The sequence below is a fragment of the Montipora foliosa genome, chromosome 13, assembly GCF_036669935.1.
Source record: "Montipora foliosa isolate CH-2021 chromosome 13, ASM3666993v2, whole genome shotgun sequence".
NCBI lineage: Eukaryota > Metazoa > Cnidaria > Anthozoa > Scleractinia > Acroporidae > Montipora > Montipora foliosa.
This window is the reverse complement of record NC_090881.1, coordinates 37,847,406-37,863,377: the sequence shown is the minus strand read 5'-3', so window position 1 is coordinate 37,863,377 and position 15,972 is coordinate 37,847,406. Positions and strand designations below refer to the sequence as shown.

Sequence of the window (15,972 nt, the reverse complement as noted above, 5' to 3'; positions counted from 1 at the left end):
ATGCAATTCCTTGTTTCGTCCTGAGGGTTTGTTGTGGTTACATATTTTCATTACAGGACATATTTGGTGTTTTTGTTATATTACAAATTTTGTAAAAAAATATCAAGGATAAATATTTGTAGGGTTCCCTTAAAGCGGACATTTTATAGCTTAGGACCGACAATGCCTCCTAGGCGTTGTGTGGTTTCACTTTAATTAATAGCTATAGTTTCCAAGGCTATTAAATTTAAAGGGCAAAGAAAAAGTAGAACATACTGATTCTTCAAATTTGTTATCATTCTGCGGATATTTTTTTTTCAGAAGCCAAATAAATTTTGGTAGGATTGTTTAAAAGTCTTGAAAAAAGCTGGCAAAGTGCGGAAAGGAAAAACGATCACGATCATGCAGTGCCAAATAAGCAAACGAATTTTTCATATGTGGACACTAACCTTCGCATTCAAGAAACTGAAACATTTGCCCAATTACGATAAGTGTTTAAACTATAATTGTGGATCTGTCAACACACCTTCAAAATCACTGATCTTGACAGGCTGCTTGCAGTCGTACTCCGGCAACAAAGACAGGGCTTCACTCAAGGGTAATGGCACGGAGTTTTGTAGGAATAATTTCCAGATTCTGAGTTACGTCGACGAAGTGAACATGTCTACTTTCTCTCTGCAACTCTGCATATTTCGAAGTAGGCCCAGGTTTCAGGCTTATCCCCTGCTATTACTGTGAGGCCTTTTTCGAAAGCTTTTTCTGATGGGATGAGCGCCGTCATGGGTTGTTACCCATTTTTTTGGACACAAGTAAATCAGCAACTGGACCACACGCACCAGACGCACGCATCCGCCAGTTTGGAATGGTTACACTTTTGTCTTGTCGAAACGTTTCGCACGTTCTGAGTGAATTTAAATTTATCCCCAAAAATGAAATTCGTTCCAGTGAAATTTGACTTCCGCTCTTTCAGAAATTATAGTTGCAGCGAAGCAAGTCTTGATGATTTTGACATTTTAAAAGAAAACGCCATTGCAACTTGACATATTTTGAGGCGCTCGATATGGATAGAATTTGTATATCTTTTATGTGATGGCGCGTTTAGAGTGAAAAGAGGTTGGGCACTGGTAATGTTCCAAATATGGCAGTGAAGATATTCTTCATCCGGGAAAAGTGTGAAGCCAACATGGGACCCCCGTCTTGGCCAGGGTCTTACGTTCTAGTTCTTCAACAGAAGCAGGCAAATTCATCAAGAGATAGCTTCTAAAGAGGTTAAAAAAACGTTATTTTCAGGTTATATTTAACTTCAGTTAACATTTCTGTACGGTTAAATAAGAGATTTTTCCAGGACAGAGCTTCGGTTGTTAAACTTATTTGTTGTTCTATTGAGAATGCAGAATTTATTTGAGTTTTTGATGTGGACCACACATTGGATTTGTTCACAACTTGAAACTTATTCGCTCAAAGGTTCGTTTTGAGGCCTTTGTTTGGGATGTGTCACTTACATTCAAAATTAACTGGGCTTAAGATCATTGAATCTCTTTTGAGGTAATCAGAAACGTTACAGCTCGGGGAATGAAAAGTAACGACTACCGAAGCTTATTTAGGATTTTGAGTGGACAGTATTCAATGGTTTATGTCCCAATTTAGAAGACCTTTGGTGGTGAAACATCAAAACTCTCCAGACAGGTAGGGCTAAAACTTTGCCTTCAATTTTCTTGACTGGTTTTTTGTTGACACCCAACTCAAAAATGTGAAAACAGCGAATTTAGATTCTTCTCCATAATTCACGGCATTTAGTTTTACAGGTTAAATCAATGGATTGAATTCCAGGATCTCAGTTTAGAATGATTTATTAAAGTACTACGTATTGTGTATTGAAAATTTATGGTTGATTGGTGAATTGGCTTTTCTAACACATAATTAAAGCACCGATCAAATCGAAACCTCAACATCCACCCCCTTCCCAGGCAAACCCCAGCATTGACATATCTTGTGCCTGGGGAGTGGGAACTTGACCTGCTCCTGTGTGGGTAGGGAAAATTGAACCGGAAGTGTCGGGTTTCAAATGATTTTTTTTCGGGCGCTGACGCAGCTAACAGCTAAAAACACATGTTTGGACCAGATAGAAGAGTCTAAAGGAACAAAAAGATATTAGAATCTATTAGCGATTGGCCTTACAAAAAGGTCTTCAAAAGTCTTTATTTAAAGCCGACAGGAGTCAACGAATATTGTTCTTTAGTAGTGTATGACCACCAAATCAGACCAGGAGCAGGGGAGGGATGTTGAAGTTTCAAGGTGATCGGGGCACAATTTTTGAAAACCTGTTTAAGCATGGGTGAAGTTGTGTCTGTTACTTTAATTATGTTTTCAATTCTGGGCTATTAGGGAGCAGGTCCTGTTAGTTTTAAAATTACTTGATTTCTCTGTTGGCAGTTAAGAAACAAGAGTTTTTACTGACTTCTACTACTGTTAGCATGGAGAATGAACTGTCAAGTGAGGTCAATGAACCAACAGTTATCCAACTGAGCAACATGAAGAGGCACCAGAGGAAAACAAAGAAGGATTGGCATCAGATCAGCCATTGTAAAAGGAAAGACTCCCCCCCAGTGCAAATCAAAGAAATTATCGCAAAAGATCTGTGTCAGAATCACCAGAAAAGTCTCCTGAAAATTCTCCATCCTCTCGCAAACGAAATAGGAAATCAGGATTACAGAGGTAAAGCAAACCCCTTTTCTGTTATATTAGAGAGGTTCTTAACCAGCTAGTTGATTATCATGGAAGGTTCGCACACAATTTGAAACATTTTGAAAAGAACATTTGGTGGCAGACAGTACTGGTTTAGGTTTCGCCTACAGATGCTACAGTTTACCTTTTGGAGGCCTTGCAGAAAAGAGAGGTGAAAGTTTTGGGAAAAGCGCAGGGTTTTTTTTTTTTTTCAATTGCCATTAGAAGGCTTTGAGAAAAGCAGTGCAAAGGGTTGAGGATAATAATATTCGTGTAAACTCTCCGATCCCCAATGCCTCAATGAACTCTCGGAAAAGCTGTTGGGAAACTTCCTAAACTTCCAAAACAAGTCATTTCTCTCTTTGAATCTTCAAAAATTGTTGAAATATCATTGAATGGTCTAAAGTGAATGAAAAACGCAAACATTTAAAGTGGCTTAAAAAGACTGCAATGCTCACAGTTCCAAAAGAGAGGATAGAGTTGTTATTGACAAGGTTAACTTGTTTGCATTTGAAGCACATAAATACATGTAAGTAACATCTTTTGCAAGTAACCACAGAAAGTTACCATTGAATATTAGTACATACTGCCCACTGATTTCATTATCGCATGAAAAACGTGACGAGTTTTCACATTGATTCATTCTCTCTAGATTTCAAAGGTGAGCGCAGGCACCACAGAAGTCTCAGCCGGAGTAGAAGCAGAAGCATGAGCAGCAGACGGCCTAGAAGGCAAGAAGAAGGAGAAGTTTTAGTCCACGAAATGTGAGTGACATTTGAGAGTAGAATTGCATGAACACTTTTAATGTTTTACAGGTGATTCCTATGTAGACCATGGACCAGATTCTTAACCCACTTGATAGGCAGATTTTCATGAAAACATGAAATCACAGTTACTAATGGTTTAAAATAATTACCCTTATGTGCAAAAAAAAACCTGAATATTGGGAGTGAGGTTCCTTTGAATCCAGCTGTTTCCAGTGCAGTCCAATGCTTCTAACAAGATAAAGTGCTGCCTAAACTCAAATATTTTTGTTGCTAAGCCAACACTATCTTTACTGTATTTTTCAGTCAGTTGACAAGTTACAGTAGTATTATGAGAAATATGTAATATATAAATATTATATTGTGTAGTGGTTCACACCGCCAGGTAACTACCGTAAACGCTCTAATTACGCCCCAGTGTGGGGGAGGACTTAATTCTGGGGCTCTTAGAGGTGGACTTATAGGAGCATTTTATGGTATGCTCATAACTGCGTGGAGGTTGTGTCGTAGGTACAATACAGTCTTGAAAACAAATGCACAGAGACATGCAGGGAACAAAGTCACACTCACCAGCCCTTGTTGAAAGGCAGAGTACTTGTGCAGAGTTTCCTTTAAGAAAACTAACCTCCATCTAATGGTGTTAACAGTGTAATAAGCACTTTTTATTGATACTAGTAGTTGACGAAGGTATTATTTGGTCCAACCAGAGTTACACTTTTCTCTCACTGTGTGCTTCGATGAAAAAATAAAAGTTTCAGCATTTACCGTTTAAAGAAAGAAACGCATCAATAAAATTTGTAATGCAATTCAGACAAGTTATTTGGACATTTCTGGTCTGTCTAAATAGACATTGCACCCATACTCTTGCATCAAAAGTACCGATACATGTATATTACCAAGGAACAGGAACAATAGTGTGAGCTTATTTTTCAGGCCAACGACTCTGTGACAATTTTCGCACAACACTTTCTGCATGTATGTAGTACTGGGATGAGTGTTGTGTAATGCAGGTCTTGATTTAGAAAAATCAATATCGTTTTTTTTCAGACTTGAAAAGTTTGAAACTGTAAAATTTACTTAAGGCAGTCCTGTACGTTTGTTTAGCAACAAGTAAATACCTCTATTCTTTGCAAGTTGTTGGATAATGCAACGACTTAATTTCTCATCTGTAACAAAGACTCGTTGGTAGCTGTAAAGGCAGCCTGACACTGCTAATCTTTCTTTGAAGTTGATTCACATGATGGGATCTAGGGCCTGAAGTGAATGGGCACCTGACAACACTGTGTTGGAAAGTGGAAAAGATCCTAGAAAATCAAGAAAAGGTGTTGAAAAAATCAGGCCAGACTGTTAAAGCTTAGCGGAACAAAAAACAGAATCCAGGACAAGCCGTTTCTGGGCATATGAAACAGGTTGGTAATATGGTGTAAGAGGCAACTCTAGACCATGAACACTTGGCATAAAAGTGAATTAAATCTGCAAACCAAGTGTGCTTGAATCTGTGTTCACATTTAACAAATGGACACTGTAAGGGACACTAGTCAAGGAACATTGCAAAAGTGAGTCCTAAACTGAAGAGCGCAAAACACTAAGAAGAAGAACTGACTACATCCACCAAAAAACAACAGAACCTAGGATTCTACAAACTCTTCCAGTTTCTGTGTGAAGACGGCGTGGCCTGGCCAAAGTGGAGTTCCATTGGATTCAAATGGGACAGTGTAGTAATTGTCACTCCCATGATAACAGCGTTTTAATTCTGGCAATCTTAACTTGTGATGGCATTAGTGGAAGTGTTGATATACCTGAGAACAGCTCTGGTTATAATGATCGCACCAAAGGATCTGTTGGCCTGGGCTTGACAAGGATTCAGAAAACAAGCTGCTCAATTGGAAAATTCAGTGTAAACCTTGTTAAGTGGTGGTTACAAAAGACGAAATGGTTTGAACAAGAATTGCTCGGGCACAAGAGGAAAAAGGGGGGCTCTTGGGACAAGTGCAAAGCTTGATATTGTCAAGTTTTGTGCATTTAAACTTTATAATATATCTGAAGCCGAGGCAAGACGTTAGTTTGGAAACAGAAAATGTGTTATATCAATTGATGCATATCTTAGGAGGGGAAATAGAGCAATGTTCAAAACAGAACCAAGGATCCTGCTGTAAGAGTCGTTAATTTGGAACTTTCTATTGTCAACCTTAGTGGCAACAAGGAGGATGTCAAAGATGTCAAAAAAAGTCACTGAAGGAAACAATGATATGCACAAATGACTTTTTTAAAAGATTTTTTGAAGTGTTTTCAGTTCATTTTATTGAGCGAGCTTGTATTAGTGCCTATTGTTTATATTGGGGACATTTCAATATTATTGAAAAATGTCCAGCCTGGTAATTGTTTGTAGATGATTACAGTATGCAGACTACATATAGTTTAGTACATAGCTGTTTAAAAATTCCCATAACATGTAGGAAAGCATGATACCTGTGTCTTTTTAACCTCACTTTGTTACATGTACAGGGTTTGTGCTACTCTTTGAAGTCCTTGAAAACCCCTTGGAATTTGATTTGGACTTCACGGGCATTTGAAAAGCCCTTGACAAAAGTTGCAAGTGCTAAGTTGAAAAGGGGGGGGGGCCCCAATTCAAAAATTGAACCCAAATTTGAGGACTGAGGAAAGATTTAATGCAAAAAAATTAAGGTGCCTGTGTGTCTTGTGCCTTGTCTTTACACTTGCAGGATGTGGGAAAGAATATCAAGGTAGGCTTTTCAGCAAAGAAAACACCGCGAAACACTCCTTGAACCTCAATTTCTGATTCTTGCAAACTGCTTGAGTTACCTCCCTTGGGGGGAATTTTGTATACAAAATCCAGACACAAACCCTGATGTTAGACACCCATCTCTCCATTAAAAGGACTAAACTAATGTCAGGAATGACACGATAGGCATTATGAGGTACTGTAGTTACAAAAGCAAAGTATCTCAAGCAAGTTTTTTGTTCAGTTGTTCCAAAGGATATAAAGACTCAACAGGACAAGTGAAATGAATGTTTGTGTAAACTATGTATGTATGTAAAAAAATAGTTAAAGATAAGCAGCAAAACATGGAAAGTTTAGAGAACAATAACAGGCTGCCAGTAAAAGGTGAGATTGTAGCAACTAGGTAGTGATGAAACTCTATGTATGCATAGCAAAACACATGAACCATATCAATTGTGTTATAACATTGGGTTCAGCAAAAAATAAAAGAAGAAGCATGATGTTAAGTTTATAGACTTGCGCATTTTGATCAATACATGTACCTGCTTCGATATACTGCCTCTGATTCTTGTCTGGACTTGCGTCTACAAGCAAGTTTATGTCACTTGATCTTTTTGTGCACATAAAGGAAATTGTTGACGAACCACACCTTTGAACCAGGGACTGAAAAGGGTCGCAAATTATTACAGCAGTGACTTTCTGTAGATATTTTTGTTTTGTGTGTTGTGGCTTTCATCTTCAAGGGGTGTTGTAATTCTGAAAGTTGGTAGAATTTTGTAGAGAGATTTGTATGTTAAAAATCCTAAGTAGTAGGATGGACTGCCTTAGAATTCTCCAGTGTGTGTACTAAAACATGAAGAAAGATGTAAAGCTAAACATAGTGACAAAGTAGTGATGTTATTTCCCAGAGGTGAAAAACACTAATTCCTCTTAGTTGCGAGAGAAAGGTTTGTATCAATGGGCTTCAAAAAATACCTCAAAAGCCTTATTCATTGTGATGCAAATTGTTTTTCCTGTGAAGTAAATAAAGTTGTCAGTTTTTTTGTTGTTGAAATGTTGTGGAGTTTAGACTGCACTGGACTCTTAGCTTGAAGAGAATTATTAGTACGAAGTTTTGATATTATTTAGAGGATTGGCTCCCCCATAGAAGAAAAAACCTTTCCTTGGCCCAACTCAACCCCACTTTTGTTAATGGGGAGGGTGGTTTCCCTACCTAGAATGTTAATACAGTACATTTGGTGTGCTGTTAATAGACGAGAGAATCCATATTAGTCAGTTTTTCAGTCATTGGGTATATAATACTTCTTGACACTATTCATATTGAAAGAATTATGCCCTAATATCATTGCATTTCGGAAGATAGAAAGCACAGTGTTGGATAGATACACTACTTTGAAGATACATGTGGACTCACAAGTGTCTTCATATGAATTTTAAAGCTAACATGGACAACCAACTATTGCTTGTTACATGTACATGTAAATGTGTTTTGTACATGGGGTGGTTGCCTGCTTTATTGAAGTGTAACACTCTTTGATGAATCGCATTGCCTTAGTATACAAATGAGCGAGGACACAGGATGCAATATTGATGAGTTTGGTCGCGACTTGCATTCACAAAGGCAAAAAGGTGGTTCTGAGCGTGAGTTGTCACTAAAACAAATCCTATTCATTTATTTGAGTGGTCTGTAGTACTTGTATAGGGGTCTGGGTTTTGAATTTCAGTTTTGCATCATCATTGGTTTGAGTACAAGTCTGTACAGGATGCCTATGATTCATTCGTGAGGCTTGCTTTGAAATTCATTGGTGAATAGTTTGCGGATTTGCAAAGTTGTGGCCAATTATTACCTGAATGAATTATCATGGAGTCTAGCTGTACTCTGTGCATTTTTTTATTTTCCTGTTGTACATTTTGAGATACTTCCTCCCAAAACTTGTGAGGGATTTTATAACTGGGAGAACTGTGGACACCAGTGTAGAATCAATGCACTTCTCCAGAGTCACAAAGTGTGGTCTTTTTACACTTCTGTCTTTTTACAAGGTCTCCCTAGAATTGAAATGGGAGCAAATTGGAAATTTGGGTACATAAAATCTTACAAATGCAAAACCTGGTTACGAAAAGCACAGGAACCTTTGAACAACTGAAAAGCTGTCCAGCATTTTAATTTGGGATAATGTTTTTTTTTTTTTTTTCTTTTTTTTTTGTTTTTCTTTTTTTTTTTTATCCGAATTTATGGCCTTATAAGTATCAAAATGCAGTCGCTAGGCGTTAGGGTTAGGGTTAGGACACATTCATATTTGGAAACCAATGCTTATGCAAACTTTTTCGAGGCAAACAAAGAGTATTACAGTTATTTTTGAAGGTGGCCTCTTGGGGCTGTCCCTCGTGTTGTTTTTCCAACACACATGGAATATTTTAGGTGTCTTTTTTAGTTTTGAACAAAGGCAATCTTTCAGGGACAATATTTTCTTTCATGCAAATTGCTTCACAAGAAACAGTAGTGTTATTATTTCATGGTGAACAGGAGCTCTAATCGTACTTTCTTTGTTTTTGTATTTCTTGAAAGCGTTCTATGCACTTAAATGTCAAGCTGGGTGGGATAAGAAAAAATGGACTTATACAGTGATTGTAGTTCCATTCTTCAAAAAATAGAGGAAATCAAAAACAACATTGGAGAAAATTCACTAACACAGTGCAATTACCCTTCAGAGTCTCCACCCAAATCTAGAAGGCTTAACTGTGAGAGTTTGCATATGGCATCAAGACAGGCCAACTGTTTTATTATGAATTGTATTCACATGTATTTTTGTTGTTTGTGTTTTTTTTTACAATTTTGTTTTATAAGTTGACTACTGTGTCTGGAAGTACTGTTTTGTACAAAAGAGTCTGACACGTTTCCAATATTGAAGTAAGGTTGCCAGCACACCACCTGTGTACCCATTTCACTCATGTTTGTGTTAAAAATAATATTTACAACCAAACATATCCTAATAAATTTGGCTTTATTGCAAACCCAGTAGAAGGCATTTTTACAGCCATCAAAAATCAGTTTTATCCCACTTGACCTGCACTTTTCGAGAACATTATTATCTTTCCTGTGTTTCTGTAGAGCTGTACCACAGGACATGTTATATCTGCGTGTTAACCTGAAACAACTAGATTGCGAAATAATAAACATAAAAACAACAACATAAAAGCATTTTGACATAATTGATATTGGTCTTAAATTAAATTAATCACTAAAATGCATTTAACGATTTACCCTTACTACTGCTACCCTCTGTTTTTTATTCAAAAGGTGTTAACTTGATATTTGCGAGTAAGCCTCATCTACCAGTATACCTTTTTGCTAATCTAATTATTGAATCTTAAAGATTATCAGCAAGCCAATAACTAGAATCGCAATCTGTATTTTTGTTTTTTCACTGTAGTTACCTCACATCTTTATCCATATAAAACATTCAATCGATCATGTCTTAATAATGATATTTCCTTTCGTAATCTTTTGTCATTGGAAATATATTAATTAAGTATTTTATCTGTGCGTCCACCCAACTCGATTAGCCTTGCTAAATTTGGGGGGACAAACTCTTCACAGGAACTAGTATTGTATGTAATAAATGTTGTTGTTGTTGTAAAGGCCTGTACCTTGTAATGCTATGTTATTTATGGTATGTAAAATAATATGTAAGCTTTCAGGTAGCTCAGGTTACAACCTATATAGTGTACCCTATAGCTTAGATATTTTTTTCCAGCTGTTTTGGTTCGGTGTCCCTCTATTTTTGTTATGACCACAGTTAGTTGTAATCTCACAAGATCTGATTGGCTCAAATTTGCCATTGCCAAATAGAGTCAAAGGAGTCTAGATAACGTTGCTCTTGTCAATGTGGTCATGCAATGCCCGTATTTCACCCTCAAACATGGAATGACCAATCAGAAATGTCCATTTGGGAAAATAAGCCAAATCAGATTGCAAGGAAAGTCGTAGACAATGCTATGCATCAGTAAAGTTCAAATTAATTTACAAAGTCAAAGTTCAAAAACGTTAATATCGCAGGTGGAACTGTTCCGAATGTGGTTCAGTGAGGTTCGATACTCTTATTGACAATATTTGTCATCACACTGGTCAACATGTGGTATGTCCGCTGCTACCTTGTGAGTCCACAATATTTGACCACTCTGATTGACAGATATCTTTGTCGATGAGAGTACAGGACACTAGCTTGAACCACCTTTCAAATAGTTACGGATGAGTTCCACCTTGCAACAATACTACTATTTGAATATGGTACCTAGTGAACTTGTGGATTTCACTCTATTTGAACTTTCTGTTTGCAACCATTGTGGAAGTAATTGGACATAAACAAGTCTACAAAATTGTAGTTTCCAAAAGAAACTGTGGTTACTGCGTCGGTGGTGAGATTTGGAAAACAGAAATTGATTTTACCAAACGAGTTGGTACAGGTGAAAGATACACCGTGAAAAGATTTGGAAAGCTGATCGTTTCTGAGGGTTAGGACTTCTCGGACAGCGAATGACGAACGGCTAACCCGGACGAAGGGCTAACCCTCGAAACGTCAGATTTTCATAAACACTTCTAGTTGCATTTAAAAAGTTGACAACTTAAGAACAAAGCATTTTCCAGTGGCAAAACCTACTAACTGATTTTTTCTGAAGGTTGACACTGTATCCTTCTAGGGAAAGGGATCCTACTGGTGCCCATAAAGATGGGCAAAGAACAGGATTCAGAGGTGAAGCCTAGGAAAGTCACCGAAAGGGAAAGCCAATCTCCTAAACGCAGAGCTTCACCAGACAGGAGAAGCAAATCTCCAGATAAAAGGAGACGTAGAAGCAGGTTTCACGCGAAAGGAGAGATTCCAAGGATCACCTGACAGGACGCAGGAAGAGGGAGTACAGGAGGAGCCCAATAAGAGACTCAAGAGGGGTGATGTTGCAGATGGTGTTTATGTTCTTTGTATTATCTGTCTGGGATAAGTGAAACTCAAAAGTTATGCCATTTGATAGTAATAGATGCCACAGATACATGTATTGCCATCCATCCTTGGAACAGTACACTACTTTGTCCGTGATCCCTTGTTGTAGACCACTTGCATTCTTTTTATGAGTTCCGGTAATGGCGAAACAGCCCACTTAGGTCACGCAAGCAAGCCTAGCGGGGAGAACAGTGATAGAGCGATGATTAATAACTGCATGCTTCCTCTGTAATACAGTTGAGATCAGACCTCTGCTAAGCTAATTAGCGCAAGTGATATGACAGATGGTTCTGCCTCTTTTCATTGTTAATGTAAATAAACACTAAATGTTGTGGGAATATTAGAGTCCTTGTCAAATTCAATTATTTTTTCGGGTAAGAAGAAGAAACCGACACAAAAACTACTGTATTTACTTTGAATTCAATACACGTCACCCCAAAGGAGCCGTGTAAAAAGAGAGGTAGAAAACTTATTCAGTAGGAGGCCTCAAAATTTTTTTGCCAGATATGCAGGAGGTTTGCGGTTTAGAAGAATACTTTGCACTAGCCTATTGAAGCTTGTCAATCCTCTTAGTTTGAATAAACCTTAAAGGGAATACTGTGGATTTCAAAACTATATTGACTAAACACTAAGTGATCCAAGTATTAAGCCCCTTATTTCAAAAAGACACGTTTTATTTTAACTCGAATTTCCTATTTAATGGTCAGTTTGATTTTTGAAATCGTGAGAGAGCTAGATGTAGGAGAAACTGACTATCACGACTCGATACGTTTAAGAATGCAATTGATGTGTACACAATGAATTAATGTGCCACAAGGGAGTTTCTGGCTTTCAGACTTTAAAACTCGTGTATTTGGATGTATACCATTAATAAGCTGGGTTTACACACTGAAATTGTACACTTGTGAGCAAAATGATGTCAATATGTTTACCTAGCTCTAAACCCTATGAAGTCCAAAGTGGGCAGTTGGAAACATGAGTAATGGTGGAGTGTGAAATTCACAACTTACCACTCAAAGTAAAACAGCCTTTAAATAAAACACAAAAGCTCAAAATTTTTCCAGTCAAGTGTAAATTTAAAATCTAAAGAAAAAAACCACGAAAGTGGTTTTTGATCATAGTAGCCCCTTAAACCAAATATATTCAAATCTAATACTGGCCCCATGTTTTTCTAGATCGCAGAACAAGTGGCGTGATATATTCTTTCAGCCGGCGGTGGGGCGGGCAGGTAGATACACTCACTGTGAGCCGAGATAGACAGAGGTAGGGACAACCAGAGGAAGGGATTGGGACAGAGATCGGAGATATGACAGAAGTTCATGATCGTTGACAGAGATAGAGGGCAGAGACAGAATGATGTGATCGAGCGGGTCTCCTTCTAGGGATAAGAAAATGTTGTAAAAGGTATGAACGCTTAGTATTATTCTGTCTACTTTCATAACAGAAATGCTCAAACGAGACCCACTCTACTTTGTACATGTAGACCATCAAAACATTAATTTAAGATTACCGGTTTTTTTTAACCTTGTATACTTTTTGAGCCTGTGGATTTATAGTGGGAGCAGGGGATAAAATGAGAGAGAGAAAATAATTTTTAGCTGTACTCTAATGATCTTTGTGAGACAGCACAAGAGTTTTTTTGATTTTTTTTTTGGAAGAGTGCAGGGCCTTATATCACCTTCGGAAAATGTCAAGAATCAGACTTGTAGAGTGTATTGAGTATTTCTTATGGCCATAAAGCAGTTGCATTTATTGTTGTTGCAGCTTCGTCCACTGGCTTAGAAAGCCTTCCAAAAACTGCACGGGCATTGACATCTGGAAGAAGTTCAAGCTAAATTTAGCAGCACAAGCTGAGCCTATGAGAAAACACAGCTCAGGCAGGCAGCCTCAGTTATGAATTGCCACAGCTACATAAACCCTTCAGTTGTCAAACCTCACACGTATGCTATGCTACAAACAGAAAAGGAACTGCTCTGGGAGTGGGGAAAAAAATCTGAGGTAACCCAGTAAATATAACCTCACTCCCTGGTCTGTCTCATTGAGATAGATAAAGATTCAAGCGCGTAAAGGATCATTCAGGCGACTTCAAAAAGGCTGATCGAACTTAATACTGTATTAAGGGGGACGGTGCCTACTATTGTTATTGGGCATAACTTCTGCGCATCTCCAGATACTCGGATTTCTATTGGCCAGATGCGTACTAAGACAACGATATTTTTGCGCAGTTTAAAACTATCTGGAGAAAAGGACGATCTTAGTAAGTACTCTTGGTATTCCAAAAAGACAATTGGGGGTAACCATGCATTTTCAGAGATAATTAAGCTTCAATTTGAGAAAGAAGAAGACATGCCATACATTGCTTTGTCTTTTAAAGCTCTTTGATAAAAATATTCGTATGATTATCTTTGAATAAATGCGTGGTTACCCCCAATTTCTTTTGGATTTCAATAACAATTGTATAAGATCTACATCTCCTGCATAAGCACACACCGGGGGCAAAAAAATATCTTTAATTCGTAGGCACCGTCCTTAAATTAAAAAACCCACAAACCCACAGTCAAAGGGGTGACAAATAATCTTTCCTTTGGAAGATTGTTATGTGTCTTTCATATTAAGTGGGGTTTGTGAAAGCTATTTATCATAAGTGATTAGCGCACACACATTTTGCTCTATCAAAATATATCAGTACTGATGAGTACAAAGCCACTGAATTACATGTATGCTTGGATCGCCTTTCAAATCCATCCCATAACGATTTACAAGTTGGATAGGGGTACTGAATTCCGTCTAAGGATTTTATACCATTCCAAGAATTGGAGGCTCTTTGGTAAACAAACTCGACAAAATTTAGTTTCTAAGAAAGAAACTATGGTGACAACTCGGTCTTGCTCGTCTTTCTTTGTTTCTTAAGGGCCCACTGACATATTTGTGGGGGTTGACTGCTAAGGATGTAATGGTTAAGTAAGTAATGAGAGAATTGGGCATTATTTTGGTCAGTTTTCCAACTTTTGTAAGCTCCAATGACCTAAATATGACGTCATCATGACCACGACCATGGTCACGTGACCAATAAAGAAAACTCCAAATTGTTCTCCGTGATTACGCAATTTGGTTATTTAATCGATTGTATTCGTTTTTGCCATCCAGCCAAGCATGGTTTTTTTTATTTTGAAAAATGTTCTTTTAAAGACATGTTCTTTTTAAGGACTACACATTTAAAAAAACACACCGGGGGATTATTACCCATAACTTTTTCAAAAAAGATGATTGATTAAAAAAATCAATGCTTAGCTATATTCTGTATTGGGGTTGAAACGTGCCATGTAAAAAAATTTAATTCAATTTCAAAACGCCGGAAATTTAGCTTTTTCTCAAACCGGGAAGGTCAGTTTGTTTACTTATGCGCAGTTGATCAGGAGAACGACGCGCGAGGAGAGGCGAGGAAAAACCTTCGATGCGAACCAACAGTTTGTGTGGTGACTTTTTGCCTTTGGAGTGGGGTTTTCGTGTCAGCTATCATGATATGATGACGTCAGTTACCGCGACAGTAACATTTCACTTCCTTAGCACCGCGCGGAAAAATCCGTCTGTGGGCCCTGAACCTAACCGTAGAAAGTTTGATTTGATACGCTTCTGGGTGTATCAGTGGTTGGATACGTTCGTGAATAATGAATTACTAGCACAATATAGAAAAACTCACGCTTGATTCTTTGATTTTGACTCCCCAGCAGGCTGATGAAAGTAGTTGTACAGACAAGTCTTACCTTGTCTGGAACACTACAACCCCCGTCAACAAATATCAGGGAGGGGAGATGCAGGCTAAATTCCGCCGCTTGATGGCATCAAAAGGTGAAGGAAGCACTACTGGGACAAGATGGTGCAAATAACCACAACGACCAACTCAGGGAAAATCTGGAAAGAGCGTTTGAACGATCTCGGCCATTCCAGTTGTTCCCGAGGTGCCGGCGGGGGGAAAGAGTGGCATTGGCCCTTGGTTACTCAGGGACATGACCAGAGTGGTAGTCCCTCTAACCATTTCAACTAAGTATCTTAATATTAAGGTACTTATTTTTGTTTTCACAGTGTGTGTTGGAAAGTTAAATTTTGCTTATAACATATCCCATTCGATGCATGGTTTTTGGTTTTTCATAAGTTCTAATAAGCTGAACTACACTACAGTCGATGGCAGCCGGTGTGTTCTTCGTTAATTGAGAAGAGGAAGGCTTTAAAGCATCTTCCTGTAAGTTGAAGTTTTACTCGAAGTTCATTTTAAAACGACTTTTAAGTGAAATGTTGTCCTTCCTAGCACGAACAGTACTCAGGGTTTTTTACAACGCCGAAGGCGGTTGTTGGAGAAAGAGGAAAAGGGCTTTTTTGCGTTAAAGCGAGTTTGCAATTGAGTGTTGAAAGTAATTTAGCGAATTGCATTGGTTTTTACATTACTTCACTCAGTGACTGGTTCAAAGTTCGCGCGCCATTTTTTCAACCGATCAGAAGGGAAACCAAAACCAATCGTGGCTCGCGCATGCATCATTTTCACGCGCTTGTGTAGCCCTACGTGTAATAATTTGGAGGTTTTTTATTGCTTACTAGATTGTCTCCGTCCTTTTTGAGTGGCCAACGTAATTACTTTGGTTTGGTTTTTACGATACTCAATTTGAACATTCGCTAAAGGAATTGGAGCATGCGGTCTTGAAACATTCTCTAATATCTTGTGTGTTAGTGAATCGAATTTTCGTAAGAACAGAAAGTAGAGTGCTTTTTGCGA

The 15,972-nt window shown here is 38.1% G+C and overlaps 1 pseudogene; it reads left to right on the top strand.

Moving 5' to 3' along the window:
- The first annotated feature begins 1,117 nt into the window (after positions 1–1,117).
- Positions 1,118–15,215, top strand: LOC137981951 (arginine/serine-rich coiled-coil protein 2-like; annotated as a pseudogene).
- The last annotated feature ends 757 nt before the right edge of the window (positions 15,216–15,972 follow it).